General features: G+C 38.6%; 1 protein-coding gene across 4 annotated transcripts in view; it reads right to left on the reverse strand.

The window, feature by feature from the left end:
- Window positions 1-4,347, reverse strand: part of LOC110908598 — a 46,998-nt gene extending 42,651 nt beyond the window's left edge. For 3 of the 4 annotated variants that reach the window (XM_035982559.1, XM_035982558.1, XM_035982560.1), the window contains exon 1: window positions 4,117-4,339. The gene's annotated coding sequence lies outside the window, so the exon portion shown is untranslated. Of the gene's footprint in view, window positions 1-4,116 lie in introns of all 4 variants that reach the window. The other variant, XM_035982561.1, reaches the window with a different exon arrangement.
- Between the last annotated feature and the right edge of the window lie 17,148 nt (window positions 4,348-21,495).

Consider the following 21,495-nt stretch of genomic DNA (forward strand, 5'->3'; position numbering starts at 1 on the left):
CAGGAAAACACTTCAAGTTGCGATTTTTTATTTATCTTTCACATTGTTTATTTGTTTATATATAATAATAACTTTAATTATAATGTAATTCATTTTTCTTTATTACAATGATAGCCACTTTAAGAAAATCCAAGCGTAGATCTTCATGTACGTCCAATAATGCAGTTGATATAAACAACTCAACAGGTAACACCATTTGGAATCTGGTATGCTTTAAACAGTTTATGTTATGTTCAGTAAAGATTTACATTTTGTACTTATTCAATGGTTTTTTAATCAACTGCAGTGGTTACCCAGAGACTTCATGCAAGAGCATTTCAACGGTGATAATCTGTTTGACAATTTTGTTATTGATTTTGACAAAAACCACACGTGGACTGTTAGTATGAGAAGACTCTGGGATATCAACCATTTCGTTGTTGATTTTACTCAAGTTTCCAATGATCTATGTTTAATAACTGGCGATGTTATTGTTTTTGAGTTGGTTAATGATTATGTCTTTAGGATTAAACTGTTCCGTCCTAATGGTCTTCAGTCGCTTAGTCCCGACCTTGCCGTGCCAGTGGTGGAATCCATTAAGAATGAGGTGCAAAATTTTGTTTTAGACCGAGGATTTTATATTGTTATTGCGGATTCCTCAAAAACCGAACAGGTAATGGTTTTTTAATGAACTGCTATTTGTAATCTGTCGAGCGTATGAGCATCAACTAATGTAATCCCTGTTTCTAATTTACAGTCTCTTCCTTTATGGTATAATAAGTTTGACAACTTGAAGGGGTATCCGATTGGTCCTGTAGTTATGACAAATGAAGAGGGCAATGAGTGGACTGTTTTGGTGAAATCTACTGCCACTGGGTATTGTTTCTCGAATGGTTGGTCTGCTATGGTTCGTGATGTTGGTCTGGAGGATAAAGATGTTATTGTTTTCCATGTTGTTGATGCTCAGATGCTAAAGTTCACTCATTTTAAGGCTGATTGTCTTTCCTGTGTCAAGAACAAGTTGTTTGTAGAGATGTTATTTCCCGAGAACGCTAACTTGGTAATTTATACTTTACTACTTAGGATGAAGAACCAACTGACCTTTTTATTGACGATTGCATTTATTCTTTATTTAGTGGTTACCGAAAGAGTTTATGAACAGGTATTTCAAAACGGACACTTTGGACGATAACTTTACAATTCGTTTTGGAGGTACATACATGTGGAATGTCAAAGTGAATAGGCTTTGGGGGATCCAACTACTTTATTCAAGATTTCTCACAAATCACCAAAGATCTTCATCTCATATCAGGTGATATAATCTTTTTTGAGTTGGTTGCGAGACGTATTTTCAACATTGTGCTTTTCCGTCCTAATGGAATACAGTCTGTTGTTCCCGAGGTTGCCAATAGTGTTGGTGTTGAAGAAGAGGAAGACACAGAACAAATGGATGTTAGTGAAGATTTGTTATTAGACGAGGAAAATCAAGACATGGAAGATGACATTGTAGACGTTGAACATGATGTGCCAGTCATTGAAGCGGATCCTGTGTTGGAACCAGTCTTTGTTGGCGTTCCACAGATTCTGGCCGTTGTTCATCAAGCCAACATATGCGAACTAACATGGTGTCTATCTTTTCGTTTTGTAAGTTTTTCATACTTTAAATGCTTTATTTTAATATTATGTAACGCTTTCAAGTTTGTATTTTTCTTATTAGTTTTTAAATTTGTTTATTTTTTCAGACTTTAATGCAGCGGATCCCAAAGGCATTTGCAGCAAATGTAGATTTATCTGTCTTTGATGAGATGGTAGTTCAAACTGAAGACGGGTTTTCAATGACACTAGAGATCCGGCAAGAAACGACACGTGGGAGACCTCGGTATGCTTTCAGAGGATGGCGGAACTTCATGCTGCAGGCTGGGTTGGAAAATGGAGCTGAGTTCTTGCTGCGATATTATAGGGATCAAAACAAGTTGCGAATTCTTAATCCGGACCCCTAAGCGATGTATCTATTGGAAGATGTCGTCAGAAGTAAACACTTAATATCGTTACCAAGCATGTCGTATGTGTGGTAACAGTTTTGAAACAATTATTACTATATATATTTTGTTTACAGAAACTTAATGTGTAACGAACATTATGTCGATGTACTTTTGGGATGTGCTAAAGTGTCTCAAAATATTAGGTTTAACAATCAAAGTTTAACGTTTCTACGTTTAAATTATTTTATGTGTTTAGTTGGTGTTAAGCCACCCGCGAAGCTCGCGGGTTCTTAGGCTAGTTTATTTTTTATAATTAATCCTCCTAAAGAAAAACTCAATCTCATTTTTAGATTTGTTTATTTTATCTTGGAATTTTGAAGATATTGCTTGGATTTGGAGAATTTTTTTACGAAGATTGAACAATAAATATATTCCTATTTGTTCATAAGGTACATGAATGATGAATTTTTTGATATTTCATAAATATATTTCCAATATTGTTTGTGAAATCATATATATTCAGGTCGCCAGTCATGATTTATTTCGCTGATTTATTTTCTTTTGTTTTGCAGGCGGTTATGTTCTTCATTTGCAAGATTTTTGACAAAATTTAAAACGTAGGTATGTAATAAAATTTTAGATTGAATAATAGTAATTTATTTTTGTTTAGGATTTTGATTTTTTTTTTCAATTTGTACATAATTCAACTAACATGTCATCTGCAATTTGACCCGTTTACTTGTGGATAGATCAATTAGGGTTTTTATTATCTCAAAGGATCAAATCAAAAGACTAAATTAAAGTGGATCTGGTCAAACAGGTGAAAGTTGCTCAAAGTCGATCTTTAATACACGCAACCTCCTAAGTTGTTCTATTTAAAGATTCAGATTATTGTATGTGTTTCAGATCATTCTTAACTTGTTAATTATTCTCAAAAAAGAAAAAAAAAATCAAAAAGTGTTTGCCACTTGACTGTGGAAGGTGTTGCTAAAACAATAATTTGCATCCAATACTGTTTAACAGGCTGAAATGCTTCAGAATCAAATGGAACATTATTAATTTGATTTTGACATGGGGTACGCATTTCTATTTGTGGACTTTATAATTATAATAAAAAAGAATTTGAAGTGATAGTTTCAGAAGAAGATGAATTTTCTTTTCTGTTGGGTTAAACAAGCTTCAGATCAAATAACTAAAATGAAACAGAAAAATGAGATGAGAATCATATGTAGAATCGTGTGTTTGATTTGTTAATGATGTAAATCCTACAAAGTATTTGGCTAATATTGGGTATAACAGGTGGGTGGCGGACCAAAGTATCTTGTATCACTTATACAATCAAGTTTCATATATGTCACTTGATGAAATATCTCCATTGACATTCAGCATTGGAAATACGATGAAACGAATATAAGTTATCGTTTAATCTATCATCATCTTCCATACACCTATCCAGCGCCAATCAATGCTCTTGGAGCTGCAATTGCTATTTTTGGAACTTTTGTGTATTCTCAGGTACCCTCTTGCTCCTTTTTACTATTACAAATAGTTATATTTTGTTTTCAAGTTTCCAGAAATTTAAAACCAGTTCTTGCTAGCTTGATATTATTATGGCTCGGGTAGACCAGATTCACTTGTCAAATTTGACCTATCTACTTTAAAAATGGGTTGATTCAGGTATGTTTGAACTCTAACGGATGACATAAAATAAATATAAAAAACGTAACAAGAAATGTGTCTACTATTTAAGAGATTGAAAATCGCCTGAAACTCTAGTTAAATTTTTTAATTAAAAAAATCTTGATTATTATTGATTTTTTTTGGTAATCATATTTAGACACAGTAGTTATTTAAAACAGTTTTGAGTCTTTTGGACAAAAAGTGTTCTCCTGAGCCAATCCGTACAAAATTACCCATTTTGACCCATTACCGACCTGGGATATTGGAGGTTTTGTGACCTTAACTTGATTTTTTTTCTAAAGTTGCAATAAGTTTAATATACATTACACTATAGGGGATTTCATGGATTGTGAGATGCTTTTCGTTATAAGCATGATAGCATCCATAAATGTTTTGTAGTTGAGGAAATGTTAAGCGCTTAATATTTACAAATAAATAAAGGAATCAATGTTTTTAGCTAGATGGCATTACATACCTGAAAACAAATCCTTCAGGCAATCGAAATCCTTTTGTTTTCCTTGGTTCTTGAAAATGAAGTGGTTTTAAAGATCGATGATTTTTCGTCTATGCACCTTGAAATATCCGAAACAATGGAGAACAAATATGATTTTTGAAATGCTTTTGGTGTTTATATACGAACTTTATATATAAAGGAGTGATAAAATATACTAGAGACAAAAACTAAAAAAATGAGAAATCTTGATAATAAATCTGCACCACTACAATGTGATAAGGTTAGAGTCCGTGATTTGTTTGTCTTAGCATATGTATTATCTTTTTGTGAAAAAATTAAATCAGCTCATCGTTTGACCATTTTTTAAAAACAAGTTGCGCCTTTGACTAGAAAATGAAACTTGGTAACTAACAAGAAAAGTCAGTGGTCCTTTTGTCCCATGGCCTATTGGGTTACCTTTTAAAAATTGAAGTGACTGATGATTTTTTTGGTTAAAGCTGATGCTTGTGGTTAAATTACAGAGTGAACAAATGGGTAAGTTAGATAACGGGTCAAAATGGGTAAATGTCAAAGAAAGACGGGTTGGTTTGGTTGACCCAAAAGACTTTTTCAAAAATTTCTAAAATTTATTATAAACACTTAGTGTTGATTACAATAGTAAAGTAATATTTCAATATATTCTTATTTTTGGATTAGAAGCACACTTTGGGTCACCAATTTTTTTTCCTGTTCTGCCCATTTGACCCGTTTCAATTTGGTAAATCTTTGTATGTTTTATTTTTTCAGAAAAGGAGGTGGTACATAAAAAACTTGAATTGACCATCCTTAAGTAGTTGGTTGAAATTTCCATATATTTACATGTTATCTTTGTGTCTGTGATATTACTCTCTTTTTATTGCTTTTGTTGTGTTTTTTTATTCTTTCTAAATTATTTTCTTTTATAACTTAAAAAAGGTGAAGTGAAGAACGAAGAACAAAGATTCAAGAATTGCGAGGTTGCAGCGTTGATGTTGATGCGTTTGCATCCATGATTGCATAGAACGAAGGTGAAATTGCAACTTGTAGATAATAAGCATGGATGAGTTTTAATTACTAAGATGTAAAGGATTAGACTTTGTTTAGCCCCAGGATTGTGAGTGGTAGTTAAGTGAGTTCTGGTTTTCTTTCAATAAACATGGGCAAATTCAGTATTAATTTTTCAATAATGACAAATTCTGCTTAGCCTTCATACAATATTCTATTAAAACTTGTTTTAGGCATCATTTAGCATTTACTCTTGTTATTAAGAGACAGTGATTAAGGGTAGAGGAATTGAAAGTGTGGCTTGCGTGAATCTGTGTCTTAAAGACATATAATTATTTTTTTGTACAAATGTGCAGGTGGCATATGGCGGAGTTGCAATCTGTCACACATCATGCGAGGCAGAAGCGAAAATTGACAAACTCGAAAGACATACCCTTCTAGAAAATTGTTGGGCGGAATGGCTTTGAAAAACTTGATGTCCAAATTCTCGTATGCCATTCGTCTTAAAAATATAGTAATTAGTTACTGCTGAGCGCCCAAATTTTTACCCAATCTGTCACACCCCCAAAATCCACCCGCGGATAACACCCGCTTCGAGGGCGTGACTGACCAGGATCCAGCCACCAATTATACTGAGCATTGAATTAATAGAAGAAACATTTAATATCCAAAGTAGTTAGCAACATCTTAGTTTAAGTTCGATAATTAGTTTAACAAAACAGCGGAAGCATAAACCAAAGTAGTTCAAAAGATAGTTCTTAGTTCAAAATAATTAACCCAACACACGGGTTTGACGAACACTACACATCCCCAATCAGCAGCTCCTAAGTCACTGGTTACCTGCAAAGCATGCAGTAAGGGGGTCAACAATAATGCTGAGTGAGTTCACTTAGTTGTCCAGTTTTAGTTTACCAAAAACTTAAGTTGTTTAGATAAAGCATTTATAATCACGTTGTGGGGAGCTACCCCATCTGTAAGCTCACTAAACTGTAGATACCAAAACTGTTGACGGAATATAAATATTCGTGCCCCGAGTCAATGTCTATCGTCATTGACCATGTTGCAAGGTCTACTAGTTCACGCCCGATCCCCCCCGGTCACGGTGTGAGGTTGTCAAACCTAATAGCGCTATTAACTAATAACCCGTTCGCCCCCGGCGATTAATCGGTACTGTAAGCAGGGACTTAAAGTGATAGAGTTTCGTTTAGCATGGCTAGTTGTGATTTATAAATAGTATCCAAACGTATCTCCCCCGGAGATAGTAATTACCCATTCTGTTTTCCCCCGGAGTAATGGGTCGAAAGTATTTTCCCAAAGTTGGTAGTTTGTTCGTGTCCCTCCGCGGGACGCATGCTTTTAGTGTGTGAACTCACCTTGGGTTGCTCGGCAGATTGGGTTACTTGTCAAACACGTTGGTCACCACGTCCTAACATGGTTACCGGTATAGGTCAGGTTTGGCGTACAAACAATCACGTAAAATCCACACATAACTAACACGTTGCATGCATAAAAACATAGACAGTGGGTTATTGGGCCGGCCCTAGCATTTAAGCAGTCAAACAGTAACACGCAGATCAGTCAACAGGTAGCCCATATTAAACATACTATGGCCCAATAACCTAAGTGGACAGCCCAGTCGCAACCAGATGGTCTCGAGTCGCAACCAGGAGGTCTCGGCTTGTCACGTTGTGGTTGCGAGTCGCAACCGTGTGGTCTCGAGTTGTCACGTCGTGGTTGCGAGTCGCAACCATCGTAGTCTCGAGTCGCAATCGTGTGTTTCGAGTTGTCATGCTATGGTTGCGAGTCGCAACTACGTGGTCTCGAGTTGTCATGCTATGGTTGCGAGTCGCAACTACGTGGTCTCGAGTTGTCATGCCTTGGTTGCGAGTCGCAACGGTGCGGTTGCGAGTCGGAATGCTGTCCCTTTCATGTACACGTGATGATGCAGATGCATCAGTCCAATTTGTACCATGTATTCAGGCCCAAATCGGGAAACAGCCAATGAGGTTCAACTAACAACTTTGCCTAATCTGACTATTAGTAAAAATAGATCAAACTTAGCCATTTTTGAATCTTCAAGTCATATTCAACTAGTTCATCACAAGTTCATAAATTCTAGGGTTTTCATCTTTAACATAATCATGCATTTTTGAACCAAAACTCACATATTTTACAAGATTATCATGCAAGAACAAAGAAACATACACTTTTGTAGCCGAAATCTTATGTTCAATAACACCATTTTGCAAGAAACAATGAAGCATAGATTGGTTGGCCAAAATCATTCTTAAACTACCATTTTCTAGCCATTTTAACATGTTACAAGCATTTTACACATAAAAGTTTACACATAGTCAAACTTCACAAATCATCCTAAAGATCATGCATAATACTACTAATCAAGCATTCTAGTCCATTCAACATACATAAGTCTTATGCACAAGACAATCACTAACCGGTTGTGAAGAAGGAGCCGAAAACAAAGAGAAAGGAACCGAGAAGATGGAGTGTCCGAGTGATGGTCTTGACCGAGTTTCTTGTCCGAGATCCTTGAGCTTGAACCGAAAGTAGAAGAAGAGAAATGGGTTGTTGTTTGGGGTTTCTAGTTGAGAGAAAGAGTAGAAGTGTTTGTGTGTGTAAAATGAGGGAAGGTGGGGAAAGGTGGGATTTATACAAGGGGTCTTTGAGTTGGGCTTGGGGTTTCGGCCCAAACCGGTTACGGCCCAAAGGCCCACTCGAGACCGAGTGGCCCACTCGCAACCGAGTGGTTGCGAGTCATGGTCTCGGGTCGTGGTCTCGGCTCTCATAAATATATATAATACGTACATACAACACACATTATGCAAATAAAGATCACGTTTTCATTTAATAACCTTTATATACACAAAATATTACAAGGTGTTCGTTCGGAAAAAACCTAGAGTGTCACATTATCCCCAAGTTTTAAGAACTTTCGTCCCGAAAGTTAAGGCAGCCACTGTCAAGCTAGAGTGTTTCAACGGGGTGTCACATCATCCCCCCGTTAGTTTGGAATTTCGTCCCGAAATTCGGTTGTAGCTTCAGTGCTGGGGTTTTCGTTTGGGAACAACTGGGGATACTTGGACTTCATCTGGTCTTCCCGCTCCCAGGTAAACTCTGGGCCACGTCGTGAGTTCCAACGAACTCGCACGAGAGGTATCTGGCTACGTTTGAGGGTTTTGATCTCTCGATCCGTGATCTCAGTCGGTTCCTCAGTAAAGTGTAGCTGTTCATCAATAGTGAGTTCCTTGAAAGGAATTATGAGTGTTTCATCTGACAGACACTTCTTCAGATTAGACACGTGAAAAACATTGTGCACTGCACTCAGCTCTGCAGGCAGGTTCAATCTATAAGCAACCTTACCGATTTTCTCGGTAATTTCGAATGGTCCAACATATCGTGGATTCAGCTTGCCTCGTTTACCGAAACGAACCACACCCTTCCAGGGTGAGACTTTAAGTAGAACCCGGTCCCCGACCTGGAATTCTAGCGGTTTCCTACGCTTATCAGCGTAGCTTTTCTGACGGTCACGAGCTGCCGCCATGCGTTGTCTGATCTGGGAAATCTTTTCCGTTGTATCTACCACCAGTTCTGGGCCTGTGAGCTGACTATCACCGACTTCCGCCCAGCAGAGAGGTGATCGGCATTTACGACCGTACAATGCCTCAAAAGGTGCCGCCTGAATGCTAGTGTGGTAGCTGTTATTGTAGGAGAATTCCACCAGCGGTAGATGCTTCTCCCAGTTCTTGCCAAAATCGATCACACATGCTCTAAGCATGTCCTCCAGGGTTTGGATGGTGCGTTCAGACTGCCCATCCGTTTGTGGGTGATAAGCGGTGCTCATGTCCAAACGTGAGCCAAAGGATTTGTGCATAGCTTGCCACAACTCGGAAGTAAAACGAGCGTCTCGGTCGGAAATAATAGAAGTTGGCACCCCGTGTCTCGAGACTACTTCCTTTAAATAGATTTCTGCCAAGGTAGAAAACTTGTCTGTTTCCTTAATGGCCAGAAAGTGTGCAGACTTAGTCAATCGATCTACTATCACCCAAATAGTATCATTCCCGCGTTGGGATCTAGGTAGCCCCGTAACAAAATCCATGGAAATTTGCTCCCATTTCCACTTCGGGATTTCCGGTTGCTGGAGTAGGCCTGCTGGTTTCTGATACTCAGTCTTGACTCTTGCGCAGGTCAAACATTTACTAACGTAAGCTGCTATGTGGGCTTTCATGCCAGGCCACCAGTAAGTGGTCCTTAAGTCGTAGTACATCTTATCTGAACCAGGATGTACTGAATAACGGGACTTATGGGCTTCGTCCATCACAAGCTCTCGTAGATCTCCGTAAAGGGGGACCCAAATGCGCCCAGCCACATAGTAGGCGCCGTCTTCTTTTTGTTCTAGTCGCTGCCTCGATCCTCGCAGGGACTCAGCCCTGATGTTCTCCGGTTTCAGAGCTTCAATCTGAGCATTTCGAATCTGGGTAGGAAGATTAGACTGGATGGTAAGTTGCAATGCTCGCACGCGCTTGGGCGTAGTGTCTTTTCGGCTGAGGGCGTCTGCCACGACATTGGCCTTGCCCGGATGGTACTTGATGGCGCATTCATAATCATTCAGGAGTTCGACCCATCGACGTTGTCGCATGTTTAATTCCTTTTGCTTGAAAATATGCTCGAGACTCCTGTGATCAGTGTAAATGGTGCACTTGGTACCGTACAGGTAATGTCTCCATATCTTAAGCGCAAAGATCACTGCTCCTAGTTCCAAGTCATGCGTAGTGTAGTTCCTTTCGTGCGTCTTAAGTTGTCGAGAGGCGTAAGCAATAACTTTGTCGCGTTGCATTAGCACACAACCGAGCCCATGGATGGATGCATCGCAGTAAACCACGAAGTCGTCCGTTCCTTCAGGTAACGAGAGAATAGGAGCACTACAGAGGTTATCCTTTAGTTTCTGAAATGCGGTTTCCTGAGCTTCACCCCATTTATAAACCATACCCTTCTGAGTAAGAGCCGTGAGAGGCTGAGCGATCTTTGAGAATCCCATGATAAATCTTCGATAGTATCCTGCTAGTCCCAAGAATTGGCGGACTTCAGTCGGAGTCTTTGGGGTAGGCCAATTCTTTATAGAGTCGATCTTTGCAGGGTCAACGTGAATTCCATCTTTGTTAACCACGTGTCCAAGGAAATGGACTTCTCGAAGCCAGAAGTCGCATTTCGAGAACTTGGCATACAGTTGCTCATTGCGAAGGAGTTCGAGGATAAGGCGTAGGTGCTGTTCATGCTCTTCCTGACTTTTCGAGTAGATCAGGATGTCGTCGATAAACACGATCACGAATTTGTCGAGGTAAGGTTTGCACACCCGGTTCATGAGATCCATGAATACCGCAGGCGCGTTGGTCATTCCAAAGGGCATAACGAGGAATTCATAATGACCATATCGAGTTCTGAATGCAGTTTTGGAGATGTCTTCATTACGGACCCTCAGCTGATGGTAGCCTGATCGCAGGTCAATTTTAGAATAGTAGCTCGATCCTTGCAACTGATCGAATAGGTCGTCGATTCGCGGGAGAGGGTAACGATTCTTGATGGTAACCTTGTTCAGCTCACGATAGTCAATGCACATTCGGAACGTGCCATCCTTCTTCTTAACAAAGAGTACCGGTGCTCCCCAGGGTGATGAACTAGGGCGGATAAACCCTTTATCCAATAGTTCCTGTAGTTGAGTAGAGAGTTCCTTCAATTCTGCGGGGGCTAGTCGATAAGGCGCACGAGCTATAGGCGCTGCTCCGGGAGCTAGCTCGATTTGGAATTCGACCTGACGGTGGGGAGGGAGTCCAGGTAATTCCTCAGGAAATACCTCGGGGTAGTCACGCACTACCGGAAAATCTTCAATCCTCTTTTCCTTTTCCTGCGTGTTGGTGACGAGTGCTAAGATAGCGGTGTGCCCTTTTCGTAAACACTTCTGGGCCTTCAAGAAAGAGATAACGCCGGAGATTTCTCCGCCTTTGCCACCTTGTACAATGAGGGGTTTGCCAGAACGACGGGGAATACGAACTGCTTTCTCTTGACAGAGGATCTCAGCGCGATGCTTGGATAGCCAATCCATACCAATAACGACGTCGAAGCTTCCAAGAGTAACAGGGAAAAGATCGATACTAAATGTCTGACCAGACAATTCTAGTTGGCAGCCTTTGATAACATGTGAGGCCTCGATGTTTCTACCATTAGCTAACTCGACGATATGAGGAGAACTTAGTAACGAAAGCGGACGCTTAAGCTTCTTACTAATACGTAGGGACACATAACTAGCATCGGCTCCAGAATCAAATAATACAGAAACATAACGATCATCGAGTAGGAACTTACCCGCCACGACATTGGGGTCATTCCTTGCTTCTCCAGCTCCAATCACAAAAGCCCTTCCTCTAGCCCCATTCCCAGCATTGTTGTTCTGATCGTTGTTTCCAGCTCCCTGATTGTTGTTGCGGTTCTGGTTCAGTTCAGGGCAATTCTTCTTATAGTGCCCCTCAGCTCCACACTGGAAACAACCCTTGGCATTCCCGTGATGTTGTTGCTGCTGGTTCTGCCCCACGGGACGTGGACTCCTACAGTCCTTGGCCTCATGCCCCATTTTGTTACATCGCTGACACTGACCTTTCCCACACGGCCCGCTGTGATGTCGATTGCACTTGTTGCACTTGGGGTGGTTACCGCGATAGCCACCCTGTTGTTGAGTGCCCTTGTTGTTTTCAGTTTTCCTTTGCTGAGCTGGGGCCTGAGTGGGGTTAGCATCCTTGCTTTGATTTCCTTCCCACTTACGCTTGTTGTCACTAGAAGTTCCGACAGTAGCACTGATCCTTTTTGGCAACCTGCCCTCTTCTACGGCCTGATCAGTGAGTTTGTGAGCAAGTCGAACGATCGGCTGAATGGTAGTGTGGTTGGCTGAAGTTACATGGCTTCGAATTTCTGGAGCCAAACCCTTGATGTACAGTTCGATTCTTCGATACATAGGTCGAGACATGTTTGGGCAAAGAGCAGCATAGTCGTTGGACAGCTTGGTGTAGGTTTCAATCTCTGACCCATCCATCTTAAGCGCATAGTACTCGTTCTCAAGTTTGTGGATGTCATCCCGGTGACAGTACTCCTCCTTAATCATGTCCTTGAAATCCTCCCATGCCGTAGCATTAGCAGTTTCCAATCCAAACATCTGAATTTGCGCCTTCCACCAAGAAAGCGCGTTTCCTTCAAGCGTAGCAGTAGCAAACTTCACCCAATTCGCAGGGGGACACTCACAGACAGCAAAGACAGCTTCAACTTTCTCAATCCAATGCAGAAGACCTATGGCACCCTCAGTGCCGTTGAAAGGGAGAGGCTTGCAATCCATGAAAGTTTTGAAGGTACACACTGGTGGTTGCGCAGGTGCATGCTGACCTATTCGTGAGAAGCGAAGCGCATAGGTTTATAGGCGAAAAGACGATGTGGCGGTAGGATCTAAACATCCTAAAACAACGAGCTTACCTATAGGGTGAGCTGCGAAAGCTGCAGCCACTGTGTTGAGTAGGTTAGTGAACTGAGCCTGTGTCATGTTGATGTTTCCTCTTCCGCGTCCACTCATTGTCTTCATAACCAGAAAACACAGTATGAGTGTGATGTCGTAATGTAGCGAGAATGAGATAGAAGAGAGAGGTGTATCTATCTAATTAGGCACACTAGTACGTATAGCAAAACAGGAAACATAAGGTAAACAAGCAAGTAAACACTAGTCCGAGCTTTGAGGTCAAATGTGTCGAGCCTTGCACTTGGAGTGTAGTGTCGTCGCGAGTTACAGGTTATAGTCTGGTTTTCTCCAAAAAGATTTTTCCCCTTTTTAAAACCAAGTTCACTATAACCAATGGCTCTGATACCAATCTGTCACACCCCCAAAATCCACCCGCGGATAACACCCGCTTCGAGGGCGTGACTGACCAGGATCCAGCCACCAATTATACTGAGCATTGAATTAATAGAAGAAACATTTAATATCCAAAGTAGTTAGCAACATCTTAGTTTAAGTTCGATAATTAGTTTAACAAAACAGCGGAAGCATAAACCAAAGTAGTTCAAAAGATAGTTCTTAGTTCAAAATAATTAACCCAACACACGGGTTTGACGAACACTACACATCCCCAATCAGCAGCTCCTAAGTCACTGGTTACCTGCAAAGCATGCAGTAAGGGGGTCAACAATAATGCTGAGTGAGTTCACTTAGTTGTCTAGTTTTAGTTTACCAAAAACTTAAGTTGTTTAGATAAAGCATTTATAATCACGTTGTGGGGAGCTACCCCATCTGTAAGCTCACTAAACTGTAGATACCGAAACTGTTGACGGAATATAAATATTCGTGCCCCGAGTCAATGTCTATCGTCATTGACCATGTTGCAAGGTCTACTAGTTCACGCCCGATCCCCCCGGTCACGGTGTGAGGTTGTCAAACCTAATAGCGCTATTAACTAATAACCCGTTCGCCCCCGGCGATTAATCGGTACTGTAAGCAGGGACTTAAAGTGATAGAGTTTCGTTTAGCATGGCTAGTTGTGATTTATAAATAGTATCCAAACGTATCTCCCCCGGAGATAGTAATTACCCATTCTGTTTTCCCCCGGAGTAATGGGTCGAAAGTATTTTCCCAAAGTTGGTAGTTTGTTCGTGTCCCTCCGCGGGACGCATGCTTTTAGTGTGTGAACTCACCTTGGGTTGCTCGGCAGATTGGGTTACTTGTCAAACACGTTGGTCACCACGTCCTAACATGGTTACCGGTATAGGTCAGGTTTGGCGTACAAACAATCACGTAAAATCCACACATAACTAACACGTTGCATGCATAAAAACATAGACAGTGGGTTATTGGGCCGGCCCTAGCATTTAAGCAGTCAAACAGTAACACGCAGATCAGTCAACAGGTAGCCCATATTAAACATACTATGGCCCAATAACCTAAGTGGACAGCCCAGTCGCAACCAGATGGTCTCGAGTCGCAACCAGGAGGTCTCGGCTTGTCACGTTGTGGTTGCGAGTCGCAACCGTGTGGTCTCGAGTTGTCACGTCGTGGTTGCGAGTCGCAACCGTCGTAGTCTCGAGTCGCAATCGTGTGTTTCGAGTTGTCATGCTATGGTTGCGAGTCGCAACTACGTGGTCTCGAGTTGTCATGCTATGGTTGCGAGTCGCAACTACGTGGTCTCGAGTTGTCATGCCTTGGTTGCGAGTCGCAACGGTGCGGTTGCGAGTCGGAATGCTGTCCCTTTCATGTACACGTGATGATGCAGATGCATCAGTCCAATTTGTACCATGTATTCAGGCCCAAATCGGGAAACAGCCAATGAGGTTCAACTAACAACTTTGCCTAATCTGACTATTAGTAAAAATAGATCAAACTTAGCCATTTTTGAATCTTCAAGTCATATTCAACTAGTTCATCACAAGTTCATAAATTCTAGGGTTTTCATCTTTAACATAATCATGCATTTTTGAACCAAAACTCACATATTTTACAAGATTATCATGCAAGAACAAAGAAACATACACTTTTGTAGCCGAAATCTTATGTTCAATAACACCATTTTGCAAGAAACAATGAAGCATAGATTGGTTGGCCAAAATCATTCTTAAACTACCATTTTCTAGCCATTTTAACATGTTACAAGCATTTTACACATAAAAGTTTACACATAGTCAAACTTCACAAATCATCCTAAAGATCATGCATAATACTACTAATCAAGCATTCTAGTCCATTCAACATACATAAGTCTTATGCACAAGACAATCACTAACCGGTTGTGAAGAAGGAGCCGAAAACAAAGAGAAAGGAACCGAGAAGATGGAGTGTCCGAGTGATGGTCTTGACCGAGTTTCTTGTCCGAGATCCTTGAGCTTGAACCGAAAGTAGAAGAAGAGAAATGGGTTGTTGTTTGGGGTTTCTAGTTGAGAGAAAGAGTAGAAGTGTTTGTGTGTGTAAAATGAGGGAAGGTGGGATTTATACAAGGGGTCTTTGAGTTGGGCTTGGGGTTTCGGCCCAAACCGGTTACGGCCCAAAGGCCCACTCGAGACCGAGTGGCCCACTCGCAACCGAGTGGTTGCGAGTCATGGTCTCGGGTCGTGGTCTCGGCTCTCATAAATATATATAATACGTACATACAACACACATTATGCAAATAAAGATCACGTTTTCATTTAATAACCTTTATATACACAAAATATTACAAGGTGTTCGTTCGGAAAAAACCTAGAGTGTCACACAATCGCCCAATGTTCCATTAGTATTACTTGCCCTTTTGTATTGTACACATAGAGGTCGAAATTTCAATTCTATTTACGATTGGGTTGATTATGGTTGTCTTTTATATCTTAACTGGTTAAATCTTCTATCTATATATACAACTTATATAAAATTTATGTTCCCACCCTGTCTTGTCGGCTCCGCCGCAACGCGCGAGTTTCCCACTAGTGTTTTTTAGTAATGAATAAAACCATAGAGAATAGGATTAAGTTTGTTAGTTTGTTAGGGCTCCTGCGTTTGCAGTGAGAGAGGGCGTAGCCCTGGAATTATCTCTGTAATTTCCGTTTCCGTTTGTTCCTATTAATGAAATCTTCCCTCCAATTTCTCATTCTCTTTCAATTTCAGATCTGAGTTCACAAATTCACCTTCTGATGTCTATCATGCTGCTTTGTTGAAGAGCTCATCTTTTGATTCTCAAACTAAATGTTTGGAAATGTCTGATTCCATTAAGATGGTGAGTTTTTGTTTTGTCTTGTGTTATAACATTTAAAGATGTTACCCTTCTTTCATTTTGTTTTGACAATAATTAAGGTTAAACAAGTTTAACTATTTTGGGTGTTTTGTATATGATTACAATTTCAGACTTCTCTGGACGCTGGAATGGTCAGACTCAGCCTAGCAACAAAGTTGTAACTCCTTTGTCTTATGCTTTTATGGTACCAACATTGACTTATCATTCCAAAGGTTACCCTTCCAATGTGTATTATTATGGAGGTTTCAATGTCTAACGTTAAGTGGTCAGTAGGCCCGGTTTCTTAATCGTATGGATCTTTTGTAGGTTATGATGGGAATACAACCTATTGAAACATGCTTTGAGTCAGGAAAGGAGATTATTCGTGTCAGTGATGAATGCGGATTTTGAGTAGTATCTAACACAATTGTGCATTGCCAACAAATGTAGTTGGATTAGTTGTTGCGGTCGACCCGATTGGCGCTATTGTTCTTGCGGTTTATACGATTGTAAACTGGTCTGGAACTATCAAGGAAAATGCAGGTAGCTGCTGCAAGGATCATTTCAGTTTTTACTTTTTTCTTTTTATTTCTACTCTTAACAGATCTGATACAACACTTGCTAAATGGGTGGGTCTCCGGGTTCGGCGGGTTGACCTATCTCTGAATATTGACGAGTCTAAGTGTCTTACACTCTAACCTAATATCCCATTGATAGCATGCAACTCAAATCACTTATATAGTTTTTATACCCTTAATCATTTTTTGTGTACTGTTATGCCATTTTTTTCTGCAGATGTGCGGATTCAGGTTATGTATCAACTTCTAGATTCTGGGTTTATAGGATTGATTTTTTTTTCATTTTTCATTGAAAATCAATACAAGGTTTGTTCATGTGAATGTTGTTCTTTCAAAATTTGCTCATGGACTACAAGTAAAATTCAATCTGTGTGTTGTGCAATTCTGTTGACTATTAAGATGAAACTGTCTCTTTTGGAATAATCTAATAGAAGAAGATTCATAAACTTATATATTTTTAAGAAATATTTATTTCTACCTAATTCATTGGCATTTAGCAAGTAGCTTGTCATAGTTAATAAATGAATAACATTATGATCTTTTATTAGAATGGTAATGGGTTAGATTAATTAAATTTATAGAAGAAACGGTGAACCGATTATTAACATAAGTTTGATTTGTCTGCATATTCCTTTACTTTTATTTTTTTGATTGCCTAGACATGTTTGCCAAAATTCAGTATGATGATTTCCTAATTACATAGATCCAAAATTTAGTTGATGGTTGTTGATATTGTTGATTAGTTAAATGTTGTTGATCCTGTTGAAGCGGTGGACGTGTTGGTGGATTTGGGTAATGGATCATGCTAAACCAGTTTGACTTGACTCGATCTTTTAATCGCGTTTGTGAACAAACTATATTTGACCCATTCACATATAAACAATATGGATATGTAATTTAATCTTTATTTTTGCCTATGACAGTTTATATATTTAAATCTATATCAGAGTAAATAACATATGATTTTATTTACTTTCAAGGTTCTCATGGTTCTAATGTTTTTTGTTCTAATTTGATTATATAAGTAGGTAAACATGAAAGACCTTTCTCCGTTACCTTTGGTTAATGTTTTTTAGATGATTATGAATGGATCTATTAATTATTTATGAAATCGTTGTAATCTCCGTTCATTTTCATGTCATTGTAGGTTATCTTTAACTGTTTAGTTTACTCAAAAGGGAGGGAAAGTTGATACAAGAATAAGGTTAAGGTTACAGTTGGTTGTGTAGTTATGCAGTGACTAGGCTATTTAATTATTTTATCTATATATGTTTCCATATATATATATATATATATATATATATATATATATATATATATATATATAGGGTTAGGATCATGTGAGAAGCACTAAGCTAATTGAGAAAATTGAGAAGCATTCTGAAGCACACATTTTTCCTAAGCTTTTCATAATATACACATATGTATAGTTTAAAATTGACTATATACATATGTGTATAATTCAAGATTTGACAATATACATATATGTATATAGTTAATTTTAAACAATACATATGTGTATATTACGAAAGGCTTAGGAAAATGTGTGGTCCAGAATGCTTCTCAAGTTTCTCAAATAGGATGGACTTCTCTTAGGATCCCTACCATATATATATATATATATATATATATATATATATAGGAGATCGCTAAAATGAAAACCACCTCTAGTTGTAAGAACCATGGGAACCACTTTCTGGCCCTTAGATCAACTAGATGGATGGATGTGATTAAAAGTAGTTAATATTAATATTAAAAGCTTTTTGTCTTATTATGTCTTTAATATTATAATCCAAAAGGGTATTTAAGTAAAATAACTCTATTTTGTCTTTTTATATATATTAATTTTAAATTACCTTTTTTGTCCTATTCATTAATTAGTTTTTTTTACTTAATTATTTTTTATTTATAAACATATTTTTTTTTTGTAAAACATTTTTTTGAAATCAAATTTTTATTATAATTTTTTTAATTTTTAAGATTTTTACGCCCGACCTTTTCACGCCTCGTTTTTTGACGCGCCATTTTTTCGCCCGGCTTTTTCACGCTTCGTTTTTTCAACGCGCCGTTTTTACGTTTTACGCCTCGGTTTTTTAAGTTAACGTTATTTACGTTTTACGCGCCGGTTGTTTGCGTTTTATGTCCCGGTTTTTTACGTTAACGTTATTTACGTTTTACGCGCCGGTTTTTTGCGTTTTACGTCCCGGTTTTTTACGTTAACGTTATTTACGTTTTACAAGCCGTTTTTGCGCCCCATTTTTTACGTCCCGTTTTAACGCACCATTTTACCGTCCCGTTTTTATGTCCCGTTTTTTACGCGCCGTTTATACGGCCCGTTTTACGCCCTGTTATTTTCACGCCGTTTTTTCGACCGGGTTTTTACGTGCGTTTTTTATTCCCGGTTTTACGCGTCGTTTTTACACTTTTTACGTTTTACGTTAAACTTTTTAGACTTTTTACATTTTAAGTTTTACATTAAACTTTTTACGTTTTACGTAAAACTTTTTACGTTTTACGTTAAAACTTTTTACTTTTTACTTTTTACGTTAAAACTTTTTACTTTTTACGTTTTACGTAGAACTTTTTACTTTTTACTTTTTACTTTTTACGTTTTACGTTTTACGTTAAAACTTTTTACGTTTTACGTTTTACGTTAAAACTTTTTACGTTACGTTTTACGTAAAACTTTTTACACTTCACGTTTTTACGTTTTACGTTAAAAAAGTTTACGGTTTAATTTTTTTTAACAAAAAATTTTTTACGCAAAAACGAACGCACCCAGAAATTGCAAAATCGGGAGGTGTCTCAGATATATTGTTATCGTCATCGACGCCTAAAAAAAAATAAAAACCCAACAAACAAAAATAAAAAAAAACGAGTGGAATCTTAAAAAAACGATGTTTTGGCTCAGATTTTCCGATAATCAGAGGCTGCAAAGTAGGGTTGCAGGTTCAAAAACCTACCCTCCACCATCCTTGCCGCGCCCTCGTCTTCAAAATATACGGTTTTTTTTTTTGCATCATCATCGCCCAAAATCCAATACGGATCAAAACCCACATATTCAAACATTCAAAAGCACCTGATGAACATCATTCAAAACACATTCTACATGTTCAACACAGATTCAACAGATTCAAAAAGCATCATATTCAACAGAATCTAACCCCCAACAAGATCACGTCACCGAAACCAGTTACCAAAAACAGTTACCAGCAAAAATTCACGCCATCGACCACCACCTCCCTACAAAGATCAGAACCAGTAAAAAGATCAAATTTTTAAAAGATCAAGAACCCTAATCCAAAACAGATCAAGAACCCCCACAAAAAACCCTAATCCAAAACAGATCAAGAACCCAAACAAAAGTAAAACCCACTTGCATTAATAGTAAAAAGATCAAATTTTTAAAATTATGGAACAAAAGTAACCCTAAAGAAACATACCTGTAGGGTGATAAACTAATAAAGATCAAAACTTTAGGGTTTATGTTGAGGTATAAATCAACAATGAGATGTAGTGACCGTCGCCGGGAACACCCACCGCCCATCTACCATGTCCGCCGGTAACCATGTCCGACCGCTGCCGGAAACACCCACCGCCCCTCCACCATGTCCGCCGGTAACCATGTTCAACCCCTAGACAAACCCCATCAACATCTGAACCATCACCATCTTTGACCGCCCAGTTCCATCACCCCTCCACCACCGCAATCATCTCTCTTTGCCCAGTTCCACCGCCCCTCCACAGTCGCCGTCGAAACCCACCACCACCGTCTCCAGCAGAGAGACAAAGAGGTGGGTGTGGTGGTTGGATGAGAGATGGTGGTTGGATGAGAGATGGTGCTAATATGAGAGAAGGTCTGCAACTTCTAGAGAGAGAGATAAAATGAGCAATATAAAAGAAAAGACAGAGGAGAGATGCTAACTTTAAAAGAAAAGACAAGGAGAGAGAAAGGATTTGACATTTGGGGTAAATGACCATAATACCCTTTGGGTTGTCATATTCTGATTGGTTGAGAGTAGTTCTCGCGGTTCTTACAACTGGAGGTGGTTTTCATTTTAGCGGCTCCCTGTATATATATATATATATATATATATATATATATATATATAGGATTAGGTTCAAACGTGAACAAAATCCCAAGAGTGAACTGCGTGAACTGATCTGGGCCCTTGATTTTTATGATCTTGAGATTAAAGTGAGTGGCATGATGGTAATTATTTGGTTAATTTTTTCCATTTAAATACAAAAAGGGTATATGTGTAATTTCAATCTTAAATTGATTGCATAAATCTCTCACAAATCAAGTAATGAATTATCTTCTTAAATTGATTGCATAAATCTCTCACAAATCAAATCAAGGATTAGGAAAGATTTAACTTAATTCAATTATTAAAATAATTATTTGTTTAAATGCGATGTACACATGTGTATTCTGATTTTGCCATTTTTAATGCGATGTACACATGTGTATATCGTCTGTTTTTGTGATATCATAGAATTTTTTTTGTATTGAATGTTGATGTACACCTGTGAATTACTGTACACATATGTACGATGCTGAGTACACATGTGTACTGTTCTATTTATATCCAAGTACACATGTGTATACCGTTGAAATATGAAGGTTACGTGGATCTTAAAAATCAAAATTTGAATTCTGGTGATGAAATCTGAAATAAGAATTAAAATTGAAATCTAGTGATTTGTTGTTTATTTTGATAATTATCTTATTAATAAATAAACATAATGTGGATAATGAATTTAAATTAGGAAAGATGTAACTTAATTCAATTATTAAAATAATGATTTAAGTCTAATTTTTTTATATAATTACAATCCTACCCTTAACAACTAAAAAGGAAATCAAGGGTCCATATCTGTTCACGCAGTTCACTCTTGGGAGGTTGTTCACGCTGGAACCCTACCCTATATATATATATATATAAATATATATAGGGTCAGGATCTGGAGAAAATGGTAGAAAGTGTGAGACGGTGAGAACGCTTATGGGTCGTCCA

This window comes from Helianthus annuus, chromosome 14 (assembly GCF_002127325.2).
Source record: "Helianthus annuus cultivar XRQ/B chromosome 14, HanXRQr2.0-SUNRISE, whole genome shotgun sequence".
Taxonomy (NCBI): Eukaryota; Viridiplantae; Streptophyta; class Magnoliopsida; order Asterales; family Asteraceae; genus Helianthus; species Helianthus annuus.